This window comes from Lygodium microphyllum, chromosome 17, assembly GCF_053477565.2.
Source record: "Lygodium microphyllum isolate KBCC chromosome 17, Lygodium_microphyllum_v1.1.10, whole genome shotgun sequence".
Classification (NCBI taxonomy): Eukaryota; Viridiplantae; Streptophyta; class Polypodiopsida; order Schizaeales; family Lygodiaceae; genus Lygodium; species Lygodium microphyllum.
In genome coordinates, this window is record NC_141151.1 from 41,140,366 (window position 1) to 41,156,178 (window position 15,813).

The following is a 15,813-nucleotide window of genomic DNA, read 5'->3' on the forward strand; positions in this document are numbered from 1 at the left end:
AGGGTTATAGCATCTATACCCTTTTTGCTGCAGAGAGTAACCAATAAAGATGCACTTCTCAGCTTTTGGATCCAACTTGGATCTCAACTCATCTGGCACATGTACATAGGCAATGCAACCAAAAATTTTTAAATGAGAAATATCTGGTTTCCTACCAGTATACCTCTCCTCTGGAGTCATCCCATGTATTGCTACAGTGGGAGTCATGTTCATTATGTAGACTGCTGTAGCAACTGTCTCAGCCCAATAAAAATCTGGCAGGTCTTTTTCATTGAGCATGGCACGAGATACCTCTCCAATATGCCTATTTTTCCTTTCTGCAATTCCATTTTGTTGTGGGGTATGACTGCATGAATATTGCTGCTTTATGCCATGCTCCTGCAAGAACCTTGCAAACTCATTTGAGAGGTACTCTCCCCCTCCATCTGACCTTAGGCATTTTATTTGCAGGCCTGTTTCTTTTTCAACCATAGCTTTAAGAGTTTTGAAATGCCCAAAAACTTCACTTTTCTTTTTCATAAAATACACCCAAACTTTTCTGCTATAGTCATCAATAAAAGTAACAAAATAATGACAGCCTCCAAGAGATGCAGCTTTAGTAGTCCACACATCAGAGTGGATTAATTCCAATGGCTTCTTACTCTCTTGAACATGTCTAGGAAATGGTTTCCTTGCCTGTTTTCCAAACTAACAGGCTTCACATACCTTATGCATTTTTTCAACCTTGAATTTAGGCAATCCTGCAACAATGTTTTGGGCCTGCATTGATTTAAGTCGCTGTACATTAACATGACCAATGCGTTTATGCCAGATATCAATATCTGCAACTACACCGGTCCCATGTGCAAACATTGCTACACTCAATTCAGACATGTCTGCATCCAACGTAAACATTTTTCCCTTCTTCTTTCCTTTTGCTATCAAGCGACCTTTATTTTTCATATACTCAACAAAGCATCCATGAGGATTAAATCTGACCTGCAAGCCCTGCTCAACCATTTGACCAACAGAAACCGGATTCTTGGTGATATTCGGGACATGAAATACATCGGACATGTATTTCTTTTTCACATCCTGCATAGACAAAAGAATTTTTCCAATCTGCACAATAGGATGTGCAGTATCATCACCAGTCTTCACAAATCCTGGTTTTTTCATTTTCCTTGCATCCTCCATCCATTCTGCATGACCTGTCATGTGGTTTGATGCACCTGAGTCAACATACCACACATCGTTGCTTTCTTCTGCACTTGTCACAGAATTGTTCAAGTGCTGCACCATAAACAAATGCTCATTTCTGTCATCACCCTGTCTACTAGAAGATGCATAATTTCCTTGTTGCAATTTCCCATTCATAATGTCATTCTACTTTTTATAGCAGTCTTTAGCCATATGACCCATTTTACCACAGTAGTAGCATTCAACATTGTTGTTTGCATTTTGGCCTCTTTGCCATCCACCACGACCTCTTTGGCTCCCCCTGCCTCTAGGGTTACCACGTCCTCCTCCATAGGACTGGTTTTCTTGAGTTTGCTGCATATTCTGATTTCTACCATGGCCTCCAAATCGGCCTCCTCTACCTCTGCCTCTACCTCTTCCAGCATTTGAGTAGAAAACAGTTTCTTTTGAAGTTCCTCCTGAAGAAGATGCACCACCATTTCTCTGCTCCTCAGAAATTAGAAGAGCAATCAACTCCTCAAAATCAGGAAATCTTTCACGGACGGAAATGGATGTTCGAAACTGTGCATAATCCTTTCCTAGACCATTCAAGGTCACAGAAACTAAATCATCATCTTCCATTGGTGACCCAATGGAAGCAAGTGTATCTGCAATCTTCTTCAGCTTCATGTGGTAGTCATTGATGCTCATATTTTCTCTTTGCACATTATGCAACTCTTGCTTGAGCTGCATTTTCCTAGCTTGAGTATTTGTGCTATACATTTTTGACAAAGTATCCCATGCCTCCTTTGGCGTACTTGCATCCTGAATATGCACAATCATAGAGTCTGAAATACTGATAGACAGCCAGTACATAACTTTCTTGGGTCTCTCATGCCATGCTTTAAATGCTTGCATTTGCTGTTGATTGGGAACATCAGGAAGAACTGGTTCTTCTTCATTTCCTGCAACAAATTCCCAATATCCTTTACCCATAAGGAAATTCGTCATTCTAAACTTCCATGCTTGGAAGTTGTTCTTGTCAAGCTTTTCAGTGACAATCTGTGAGAGAGAATCAAATGCCATTACAGAATACTGCAAAAAATTCTGTCACTGCAAAAAACACAACTTCACCCTCACAAGGGCAAATCTACAAAACTGGCGAAAGTGGTATTTGACCACACAGTCACTTCCTCATGACGATTTTGCATCAACAGGCAACAGGGATGATTCTGTAACTCCCAATGTCTCTGCACACAAGCATACGATGCAATCTATGTGGTAACTTTTCACCGACCTGTAGAACAGTGGTCGCACAGCATAAAACAGGGCATTTTTCTGAGTGCGTGCAGAAAACTTCCGCCTTCAAAACAGGCCCCGAAATGGCCTCAAATCAAAAAAATAGGGTCGCCAAGGGCCAAAGCCCTTGCCCGCAACATATATTGCCCTCTTGCTTCACCGCGAAGGGCGTCTCAACCTGAGACAATGCACTCTTGCAATTTCCAGCTGTGCTACCTGCAGAGATCTGCTCCCAAAATAGAAAATGAAAGCAACACTGCTCCTCTTACCAGAACACCGCGAGCTTGGCTTGCTTTCTTGAGCTCCTTACCACGAACAAGGCTCTGATACCATGTCAAGATTGTGGGAGAGAAGGAAGGAGACTCACTTGTAGCTTTCTTGCTTGCACAATGGGGGAATACACACAGAGATGGAGGCTGAAAACAGTTTTCCTCTTCTTAGTTGTGTAAGCCAAAAGAACTCTCATACAAAGAAATAGAAGAACCCTATATATGGGTCTCAAACCAAACTCAACTAACTAAGGTGGCATACTAACTGAGCCACGAACTAGAGTAGATAAGGATAGCTATCATGTAGCTATTATTCATGGGCGGTGCACCAATCGCATCTGCAACTAACACGTCTGTGACATAAATGCACAACGGTCACCCTGGCATATCATGAGTGGAGCTCGATATCTCAACATATTCAGCTTTGGCTGAAAATTGTAAATGGGATTTGGTACAGTTGCCTGAGGGAAAAACACCTATTGGATGCAAGTGGGTGTATAAGGTAAAATGTAAATCAGATGGATCATTGGAAAGATATAAGGCCAGGCTGGTTGCAAAAGGGTATGCGCAGCAGTATGGTCTTGATTATGAGGAGACTTTCAGCCCTGTAGCAAAGATGGCTACAGTTAGAACTGTGATTGCTTTGGCAGCAGCTAGAGGCTGGAAACTATGGCAGATGGATGTAAAGAATGCATTTCTCAATGGAGAATTACATGAAGAGGTTTACATGGAACAACCTGAAGGCTATGTACATCCAGAATTTCCAGCACATGTATGTCGGCTGAAAAAGGCATTATATGGGTTGAAACAGGCACCTAGAGCATGGAATGCTCGCATCAGCAGTTATTTACAGCAACATGGTTTCCGATTGGGAGATGCTAATCATAGTCTGTTTGCGAAGAAGATAGATAGTGGCTATGTTTTTCTAGTTGTCTATGTTGATGACTTAATCATTACAGGAGATGATGAAAATGGGATTGCAAAAATAAAGACATGTTTACAGGCTGAGTTTAAGGTCAAGGACCTTGGAGAGTTGAAATACTTTTTGGGGATTGAGGTTGTTTCTACACCTCAAGGCATATGGCTGCTACAGAAGCAGTATGCTCATGACATGTTACAGAAATATGGTATGGTTGATTGCAAGCCTATGGATACGCCTTTGGAGTAGAATGTCAAGCTGCAGATTGATGTTGGGACAGAGATTGAGAATGTTACTATGTACACACAGATGGTAGGCAGCTTGATCTATCTCACGATCACTAGACCTGACTTGAGTTATGCTGTGGGGCTGATCAGTCAGTTCATGAAGAAGCCTCGCAAACCACACTTGGATGCAGTTAGAAGAATTCTGAGATATGTAAAGAGTACCACAGATCATGGGCTGTTTTATGCATATGGGAAAACCCTTGACTTGATGGGGTACACTGATGCTGACTGGGCTGGTTGCACATATGACAGGAGGTCAACCAGTGGCTATGCATTTGGATTGGGTAGTAGCATGATCATTTGGCAGAGTAAGAAACAGCCTACAATTGCATTGTCCAGTACGAAAGCAGAGTATTGTGGTGCAGCCTTAGCGGCCTGTGAAGCTAAGTGGACAGAAGTTACTGAATGACTTGGGAGTACACTTGGACAGCAAAGTCAAGCTGTACTATGACAATTTGAGCAGTGTTATGTTAGCAAGAAATCCTGTTTATCATGCAAGATCAAAACACATTGAGGTTCACTACCATTTCATCAGGGAAATGGTTTGAGCAGATCAGATTGACTTGGAGCATGTGAAGACTGAAGACCAGGTAGCAAACATCTTTACCAAATCACTTGGTAAAGATAAGTTATATCACTTGGTAAAGATGATTTGAGTTTTGTTTTTGAGCTTGAGGGGGAGTGTTAGAAATCAAGCTCACTGTCAGTGTGTCTTCATCTATGACCGACATCTATGACAGCTAGTGTGTACAGCTGTCTACATGTGACTACATTAAATAAGTCGGGTTAGTAGTCAGTCAGTGAACTGACTAGAGTTAGTCAGTCTAGTCTACATTTACACTAGGTCACTTTATCTTGTAGTGGGTGTGTGCTTTTCAGTTTAGTGTGTGGAAATGAAGGAATGAGCTTGAGAGCCTAAAGGCTCATGGATATGGAGTCTTTCCCTTTCTCTCTCTCTACTCTTTGAACACTCCCAAGGTAAATTCCACCCGACTGTTTAAGATCCGTTCTTCAAAAACCTTCTTAAGATCTGTGGCTTTCTCAATGTTAGATTGCAACTTATATCCTGGTTGCTTGCCCTTCTTTTTGCCCTCTTGTTTGTTATCCTGTTTTTGCTGACTGACCTCTTCTACAAAATGCTCGGGAGGTGGCTGATTTGCAGCTTTAGGCTGATCCACACTTCTTCTTGTCATTCTTTTAGATGCCCTGTAATATCTTCATCTCTTTTTTGTTTTTCTTCCATAAGTACATCCATGTTTTGAACCTTTGCTAAATATGCATACAATGAATATGCATCTACCGGTGATTCCCAACCAGTTATGCCACGAATGTCTTGCCTTGTATGAGACATTTCACTATGAGTGACCTTTCTCTTTTCAGCTGCATGTAAAGTTGTTAACAATTAGAGACAGAGACAAGAGTGAAGACACAACAGCTAGAGCAGAGTGCTCTCCCCTTCTTCCATAATCATTTCACACACAACTTAGTGAATTTACAACCTAAGGTCACAAAGGACCATTCACACCAAAACAGTTAAGTCCTAAGCACCGACTTATTTAATGTCCACATAGTGTGGTACAGTTGGACAACTGAAGTGTCGGTTACTAGTCGATCTACGGTCATATGAGCAACTTTCCCAATCTGCATTCGTGTATCCAGTGAGTGTCAAGGGCTTATCTCTGACATAGACTCCTTACCCATCTTGCACATGGTGCGTTTAGTATATTTGTACATCCTAAACGACCTTTAACTCTCTTCATACCTGGCAACGAATACTTATTCCTAATGCACCGGATCACATGTGACTTGCATATATGAAAGTCTAGGTTTCTATCCATTCGGTGCAAATGTATCTTGCGAACGGAAACTAACATTTCATGTGTTTCTTTTAATCATGATTGCGAAGCATGAATTCCAAATGACTATTCATGCACTGAACTGGTTTAAAAGCTATTATTTTATGTGAAATAATGCAAAAACCTTATCATTTTATGTGTGTAAAAGCTATCATTCCATGCATATAAACTTATGTGACTCCGTACTCTACCGTTTCATGCATGCAACCTAGTACTTAGACCAAAAAGTCCTAAGGCTTGTTCTTGTTCCATGCATGATTGTGCCCCTTTATTTCTTCTTCCAGAAATAATACAGAATATGCTTAATCAACATTGATTATAAACCCTAGGATATTCAAAAAGAACCTGGGCTTGATTCGTGATTGTAGGGGCATTGGTTGCGTTGGTCGCTCCGCTCACCTCTCCCACATTACCGGTACCAATGGTAGCTTTGACACCTACACTTCCCACAATTTTCTTCTTGGGAGCCATTTCTACTCGGAGTTTGGATAGTCCAGGCCTTAATGGCCTTCAAGATGACCGGCTTGGGAGGGAAAGGTCATGGGAAGGGGTCCTTTGCCGATGAGGGGGGTGGCTTGAGTGTGGCTCCTCGAACCTTCACCTCTCACCAACTCTCTCTCTCTCTCCCTCTCTCTCTCTCTACTTCTTCTTCTTCTCTTCTCCTTCTCTCTCTCTCCCTCTTCTTCTTCTTTTATTCTCTCCTTCTCCTACTCTCTCTCTCTTTCTCTTCTTCTTCCTTCTCTTCTTCTCTCTCTCTCTCTCCTTCCTCTTCTTCTTTTCTCTTCTTCTCCTACTCTCTCTCTCTCTCCTTCTCTCCTTCTCTCCCTCTCCTCTTCCTCTTCTTCTTCTTTTCTCTTCTTCTCCTAATCTCTCTCTCTCTCTCTCTCTCTCTCTCTCTCTCTCTCTCTCTCTCTCTCTCTCTCTTTCCCTTCTTCTCTCCCTCTTTTCTTCCTCTCCTTCTTCTTTCCCTCTTCTCCTTCTCTCTTCTCTCCTTCTACCTCTTCTTCTTCTACTTCTTCTTCTTCTCTCTTCTCTCCTTCTACCTCTTCTTCTTCTACTTCTTCTTCTTCTCTCTTCTCTCCTTCTACCTCTTCTTCTTCTTCTTCTTCTTCTTCCCTCTCTCTCTCCCTTCACTTCTTCTCTCCCTCTCCTCTTTTCTGCTCACGGAGGGGCCGCAGCCGACTGGCAATCGAGGAGGGGGGGCGCAGCTGCCGCACGAAGGGGGGGGAGTTTTTTTTTGAAGCCCTAGGGGGGGGCGCTGCTGGCCGCCGCGAGCTAGAGGGGGTCCTTGCTGCTGCAATGGAGGGGGAAGGTGACCAAGCAGGGAGGGGGGGGGCGCTCTTTGTACCTGAGGGAGGGGGTGGAAGCTCCTTTTATAGGAGGGGAGGAGGGTGGCATGGCCACCATCCCTCCCACCTGGGGGGCTGCATGCCCCCCCTAAACTAACACTTCACTCCCTCTCTCTCTCTCCCGATGTGCTGTCGACAGGGAGAGAGAGGGGGATAAAAAATTTGAATTGAGGTTAATATTTTTAAAAATATATATATAAGGGGAGGGGAGAGTTCCTATGGGGGGCACGGGGGAAAAGCACGAGAATTTTACACCTATGGATTGCTATTGGGCCATGTGGTTAGCTCAGCTGGTATTGCAGTGCTGATCCTGAAAATATAAAGATTATTGTCGCTATAAGTCTGCCACATACTCCTAAAGAAGTGAATAGCTTTCTGTCAGTAGTGGGATACTATCAAAGGTTTATCAATGCACTAGGAGAGAGGAAATTGCCATTGATGAATCTATTGTCTTTTAACTCTATGTTTGTTTGGAGTGACCCATGCCAACTATCCTTTGAGGATATAAAGAAGGAACTAGAAAAAGTTTCAGTCCTAAAATCACCCAAAAGGGGTGAGGTCTTCTTAATATTTTCAACTACCACAATGCATAGCATCAACTCTATTGTTTTGCCCAGATTTGGGAGGAAAAGTGGTATCATCTAATTGCATTTAATAGTCATAAATTGGGGATATTCAAGATTAATTATACCTACTTGGAGAAGCTATGCCTTGGGATGGTATTTGCAACAAACAAATTCAAATATTACATCCTCTATGAAAATGTGGTATTTTATACGAAGGTGAAGTGGTTGAGGCTATTCATGAATAAGTTGCAACTGCTTGACTGTTGAGCGCGAAATGACTGATCACCTTGTAGGAGTTTACCTATGAAATTAGGAGCAAGCTGTCAAATTTGCAGGGCATCGTTAAATGCCTTGTGGATTTTAGAAAGTTGAAGGAAGTCTTGGTTGAAGATAGTGATCTCAAGGGTCTATTCAAAATTGATAAGGCCTCCATCCCATCTGTAAGAGAGGGGGACTTAATAACGGGGAAATACTAGCTACACTGGCTGGTATATAAGGTGAGAGAGACTTAATTTTTCATTATCAGATAATTAATACAAGTCTTCTTTCTCCTTCACCTTGCTCTCCAAGCTTCCATGTCTTCTCTCCCTCTCTTCTAGTCTTTCTCTCTCCTCGTAACTGTCTTTCTCTCTCTTCTGCTCTTCTTCTTCTTCTTCTTCTTCTCTGCAGTCTTCTCTCTCTTCTTTCTCTCTCCTAGTCCCTCTCTTTGACAATTGGCATCAGAGCCTAGGTTCTTGGTCCCAATTAGTCCTTCATTTTACCCAGTTACAACTTTCTAGTCACATGGAATTTTGAGTCACAGGTACACAATTATAGGGAGCAGTAGGGGAGTTCCCAAAGATTTCTGGACCACAAGGACTACAGGTAGGAGCATTAATGGAGGCCTGGACCAAGTTTGGAGGAAGGAAGACCGACTTTGGCAGCTAGTGGGTCATTTTTGGCCCATTTTGAAGGTAACTCTTAGTAACCGTGGTCACAGGAGTTAGAAGAAAGTCTAGTTGGGGTTGCTTTTCAGGGAGGGTCTTCTCTCTCCTCATTTCTCAAGCTTCTTGCAAGCTTCCATGGAGGTAATCAGCCCCAAATCTTGCTCCCTCCTCTTCCATGGAGTGTCAGCCTTCTTCCTTGCAATTCTGGAGTTCAAGAGCAACCAACCAAGCAGTGTATAGGCTGTGGTGATCATCCCCAACCCTCCAGGAGCAGCCCCGTAGAATCCGACACAAAACGCGGTCTGCTTCCAGGCCAGAATGACAGCACCCCAAGCCTCCTCTCCTTCTTGGCTCTCATTCCCAGCTCCAGGCAGGTCCCTTGGGCAAGTTTGAAGCCTCCTTTCTCAGCTTCTTGGACTTCTCTTCCACCTCAGAAACCCTGATCATGTGCAGTCCATGGCAACCATGAAAGCTTGGCATCAAGCTCAAGAATCTTGAAGATTTTGGTCTTTTCTTGGTCCCGTGGATTCCCTCTTCAAGCCTAGCTCAAGATTTGGCCATCAAGAAGCACGGGAAGAAGATTAGAAGCAAGATTTCAAGACATGCACTTGTGGGCAGCCATGGCTATGGAAGTAGAGCTTCAATTTCAGCAAGAGCTCTTCATGGGAAGGTCCTGAGCTATCCTATCTCCAAGCTACAGCCACATTGGAGCTCATTCTCAAAATTTGAAGGCTTATTGGAAGCAAGAAGGCATTATGGAGTGCCCATTTGGAAGGAATCCTTCTCTTGATCAGTCTATGCAAGCAATGCCCTTCCCCCATGGAAGAATCCTTCTCCCCCAAGCTTGAATTCATCTCTTCTTGATGGAGCACAACCATTTTGGAGCTATGGAGCATGCGGGATCAAATTGGAGCTCTCATGAAGGATTGAAGTGGCATTAGTGGCTGAAATCTTCATCAAACAACACAAGGTAATGGATTCTTGGCTCTCATTCTCTCCCATTAAGCCTCTTGTTGAATCCTATTCACTTGTTTGAGAGGATGCATAAGTCCAAGTAGGTAATAGGAGTCCCAAACATTGTATGTATGCTGAATATTAATCTCAGTCATTCTCATTTGATCTTATGTCATTGGAATGGATTTTATTCATGCTGAAGCTTCATTGAGATTATATTTTTGCTTACCCATAACCCGTTTGGCTTCTTGTGAATGGGCTGAGCCAAGAATTGATTAAGAAATCCATTGTATAAGGGTGAGTTGGCAATGAGTCACTGCTGATAAGCTCTCTATCCCTAATCCCAATTCCAATTCCATGCACTTCATGATAAGCCCAAAATTTCCATTCCTAAAATGCATCTCATGCTGGGTGTTTAATTAATAAATGTCTGCCATGTATATTCCGAGCGAGGAAAAGCCTGATGCCAGGTGAGGTGGCAAGACAAAAGAGGGGTGACCCCCCTTGCCATCAAAGACCTTGAAGGGGTGCACAACCCAGCCTGGGGGGAACTTTGCCCACCTCCCGGTGATCCGGAGCCCAAAACTCATTTGCAGGTGCAGGTATTTCTTGGGAAATTGAGAAATTGACTTGGCATGATGGAATTTTGATGACTATGGCATGACATACTCTTGTGTGCATGGGATGTATGGATGTACCTCAGCACAAATGTATCTTTAGATACACATGCAGCTATGTATGCAGTGATGTATGGGAATGCATTGCTTAACTTGGGTTGAAGATGGATGTATGTATCATTGGATACACCTATGCAGTCATATATGTAGTAATGGCAGTGATTACGCATGTATGAGAGCCTATCTTGCTTGATATGGTCATGGGAATGCTTATTCTTATGCTCAGTAATGCTAAAGTGATGCCAAACATGCTAATGGATGCTCAAGTGATGTATGATGCCAAGCAAACAGTAAATCCCACAGTGCAATAGAAGGAGAACCCAATTTCAGCCCTCTTGTGACTGTTTCAAGGTGTTGTGGAGAAATTGCTTGCATTTTCAGAGGTGTTTCCACTCCCAAGAATTGAGGTGCTGACCTTGGAGAGTACCCTTAGGATTTGCCAAGAACCCCGATCAGTTTTGGATACCCACTTGGAGCATACGAAATACCTACAGCCCAAAACATGCCTTTCCTAGGTGTGGACACGGTGCTGGACTGCACAGAACAGTCCCACATTTCTGATTACAGAAATTTTTGTATAAAACTTGGGAATGCATGTCTATGCTCATCTCAAAGAGGGCATTGCTGCCTTCATTTTAAACAAAAAAGTAAGTCAATCGGAGTTGTCTAGCTCTAGTTATAGTGAAAACAGTGACAGGTGGTCTCACGGGACTACACCTAGACATGGCGGGTAACAGGGTGAAAAACAAAGCAAATGAATATGTTTAGCAATAGATAAGGGATGTGCGCACCCCAAGGGATGACACAAAATTTGAGGTTGAAGAGGAAGACCTCTCTCACTCCATGGGAAGTCTTAGTGCACTCAATCATACCCTCAGTTCACATGAGACTAGACATGTGTAGAGGCATAGAGAAGTAATGGAAGATCAAGCTCAAATGGTGATTGAGATGCACCAAATGACCTCTACCATGGAATCACTTGCAGAAAAGTTCTCAATGTGGATGGATTCCCAAATGAAAGGCAAGGAAAAAGAGGATAGACCAAGCATGCAAGCTGAAAGAGTGACCATCCCATCCGTGAATGCAGCCTATGCAAGTACCCAAGGTATTTTGGGAAGAACAGGCATTCCCAACATCAGCTTTGAGAAAAGAGAGCCCTCACAAAGGCATGAGGAGCCCATAAACAATGGGATGTGGAGTAACTCTTAGCCACCACCTGCGCCCATGCCACCTATGCGTACTCAGCCGTCTTTTGGAAGGAATCACTCAAACAATGGGTCATTTCTTGGCAGCCCAATGGATCAGCCCCACTTTGGGTATATGGGACAGCCCCCCAACCATGAAAGGGAGTTGAGAGAAAAAATCATTTTCTCAAAGTTCAATGGCCAGTCGTCCTCCCCGGCTGAATTAGAAGAATGGCTCTCGAAGCTTGAAGTCTACTTTGACATAATGCCAAGAAATGACGATCAAAAGATACACTTTGCCACGATACACTTAGAGGGCTTTGCCCACACGTGGTGGCAGTACATAAAGAGGGAAAATCAGCAGCTTGTTGACACTTGGGATGCATTCAAATCTCTTATGATTCAAGTATTTGTATTTGCGGTTGAGAAGGAGAAGCTTGCAAGGCAATGGTATGGCTTATAGCAACGTGGGATGATGGTGCGTGACTACACAAACCAATTCCTCAATCTCACAATGTATGTTGAGTCCATTAGTGACGATGCAAAGCTTCACAAGTACATTTATGGTTTGGATCCCCAACTCTCGGCTAATGTTTGAGCCTAAAGTCCATCAGATTTGTTAAAAAAAGCTATTGAGTTGACTGAGAGGTACTCTTGTAAGTACTGCCAAGATGCTTCATTTCAGCATGGATAGCAAAGAGGGACATCTCAGCCACTGTTTGGGCAGCAAAGAGGACCTATGCAGTCACATTTTGGGCAGCAAAGAAGTGTTGTAAGGCTCGGGCAGTTTGGGGCAGGTTATAGTGGTGGAAATATGCCATTCAACACCCCGAAAATCCCCACATACCCCACCTTTAATGCCTCTAGGCAAAACACTAATTTTAGGACTGCAAATCAAGGAAGAGCTGAAAATATGCAAGGGGACAGTAGGGGTAAAAATGCTTCAGCTTTTGGTGGTCAACTCTCTATCCCGATGGACCTCTATAAAGAGAGGAAAGAAAAAGGACTTATTTTTATTGCGGGGAAAAGTATACAGCCAAGCATGCAACTAAATGTGCTTATAGGAATGCAAAAGCAAGGGTACATAGCATGTTAGCCTTTGATGAATTTGATGAGGATCATGAGGATGCAAGTGCCTTTGCAATCACGACCGAAAATGATGAGGTTGAAGAGGAATGTGGGTAAGAAGAATTCACTGTTTGTACTATCTCCCTGGATGCTTGGACAGGATCTAAGAGCCCCAACACTCTTCGTCTTCAAGGAAAGATTCACGGGAAAGATGTATTTATCTTGGTAGATAGTGGTAGCACACACAATTTCATAAATAGAGTAGTCATGGACAGGCTGAAATGTTTTTTCTCTTATTTACAGCAACCAATGAGGGTGCAAGTGGCCAATGGGAGTGAGGAAATTAGTACTCATGTATGCCTAGTTGTACCTATTAAGCTTGCTGAAAATTATGAGCAGAAAGTGGATTTGATTGCACGCAATATCGGGCCAATAGACATTGTGTTGGGCTGTGATTGGCTGAAAAAACTTTGGGCACCGTTTCCATGGATTTTTCATTGCTATACATGCAGTTTTTCAAGGCTGGACAGCTTGTTCACCTGTAGAGAATTAAAAACAGCAATGAATTTCAGTTATTACAGCCAAACATCTCAAGAAAGAGTTCAAGAAATGCTCCCAGATTTTTGTGCTGCAATTAAACAGGGAAAATGTAGATCAGTCCTGAAAAATGCATGATAATTCAGCCCCTAAGGCTCTACTTGTGGAGTATGGTGACTTGTTTCAGTTACCTACAGCCTTACCTCCCAAGAGAGCGGTTGATCATCCCATTGATTTGGAGCCCCACTCCAAGCCGGTCAATAAACCCCCTTACAGGTTGTCCAAATGCGAAAGAGAAGAAGTGGCCAAGCAGGTCAAAGACTTAGTAGATATGAGATTCATTGAGCCTAGCTCATCCCCTTTTTCATCACCTATCTTGCTAGTCAAAAAGAAAGATGGCACTTTCAGGATGTGCATTGATTACAGAGATGTGAATAAGATCACTATCAAGAATAGATATCCTATTCCTAGGGTGGATGACCTGTTAGATGAGTTGAAGGGAGCTAAGTATTTCAGAAAGATTGATTTGAGATCCGGCTACCATAAAAAAAGCATGCATGAAGGGGATGAGATAAAGAGTGCATTCAGGACTGATCGTGGGCTCTATCACTTCTTGGTCATGCCCTTTGGCTTGACTAATGCACTACTCACGTTTCAGAGCCTCATGAACAAAATACTTCAGCCTTATTTATTCAAATTTATATTGGTATTTTTCGATGACATCCTCATTTATAGTCGCTCAAAGGAAGCTCACCGCATGCACATGAGGCAGATATTTGATATACTTAGACAGCATAGACTCTTTGCTAAGGAGACAAAGTGTTCGTTCATGCACACTGAGGTTGAGTACTTGGGACACATTGTCAGTGAGATAGGCATTAGAGCTGACCCAAAGAAAGTGCAGTGTGGAAGAGATTGTCCCACACCTACAAATACTACCTCTTTGAGAGGATTCTTGGGTCTCTCCTCATTTTACCGCAGATTCATTCGGCACTATGCCACTATTGCATCCCCTCTCACTACAGGCTGAAGAAAGAAGCATTTTTCTGAGATGCATTGGCAGATAGAAGCTTTAATCAGCTGAAAGATTTTCTTACTTCAGCCCCTATCTTGGTATGCCCTAATTTTTCTAGGGATTTCACCATTCAGTGTGATGCCATTGGGAGAGGAATTGGTGCGGTCTTGCTGCAAGAACATGGGGTCATAGCTTTTGAGAGCCGAAAGCTGGCTGAAAATGAGAGGGTTATGAATGTCTATGATCAAGAAATGCTGGCCATCCTTCATGCCATCAAGAAATGGCATCATTATTTGTATGGCAACCGGTTTAGAGTGAAAAGCGACCATAGAGTACTCAAGTACTTCTTGTCTCAGTCAAATCTGACTCCGAAGCAAAGGAGATGGGTAGCCACCTTACAGAACTATGACTTTGACATCACCCACACTCGTGGGAAGGACAATGTAGTGGCTGATTCCCTGTCTAGGATGTGGGCGTGTAAAGTCTCTGCTATCATGGAGTTACATAGTGATTGGATACATGAGCTTCAGGAGGCTTACCTGTTAGATGCTGATTTCAGCAATGTATTTCAAAAATTACAGCAAGGACAATGTGTGGAAAACTCTTCGTATCAGCTGAAAAATGGGCTTTTATGGTATAATGGCCGAATTTCCATCCCTCATACTTCCCCATTCAAGCAAAAAATAATGCAGGATATGTGTTCAGCCCCTATAGTTGGTCATTTGGGAGTCTTTAAGACCTATGAAAAATTTGCTAAAAGCTTTTACTGGAAGGGCCTTTGGGAGAGATGTGAAAGACTTTTTCTTGGGCTGCAGGCATTGTCAGCAAAACAAGGACAGCACCTTAAAACCAGCTGGTTTACTTTAGCCATTGCCTATGCCTGAAGGCAAGTGGACACACATCATTATGGACTTCATTACCAGCCTACCGGTGACCAAGAAAAGTTGGGACAACATCTATGTAGTTGTGGACAGACTCACAAAGGCAGCCCATTTCATTCCCACAAAGGCTCAGTATAATGCTTCTCAAGTAGCCAGCCAATTCATGGAATATGTTTTCAAATTACATGGCTTACCACAGGTCATTGTGCATGACCGAGATGCTAAGTTTATGAGTAACTTTTGGCGGGCAATTTTCAGCTCTATGGGCACTCAGTTAGCCCCTTCCACTGCTTACCATCCACAGATAGATAGTCAGATAGAAAGGGTTAACAAATGGCTGGAAACTTACTTGAGGCATTTCTGTCATGATGTGGAGCATGCTTGGGACTCATGGTTGCATTTGGCTGAGTTTTCCTATAATAACTCTACACATGCTAGCATTGGAGTTTCACCTTTTGAGGCCTTGTATGGCTACAAGGGGCCCCTTCTTGTGGTTATCGTCAATGATAAAATAAATCCACAAAGCAATGAAGAATTGGATAGAATGGAGGCCTTACTTCAGCAGTGTAAAGCTAACTTGAAGAGAGCTCAAGATAAAATGAAGCTTTATGATGATGACAAAAGATGGGATGTGGAGTTCCAAGAAGGGGATTTGGTGCTCTTGAAAGTGCCTAAGTCTAGATATGCCTCCCTTAAAGATGGGTCCAGCAATAAGTTGGCACACAGGTTCTATGGACCATACCGGATTATCAAGAGAGTGGGATACTTGGCATATCGATTGGCATTACCCCCATCTACGAAGATCCATAATGTCTTCCATGTGGGTTAGTTGAAGCCCTTCATTGGCTTAGTAGTGGACTATATTGAG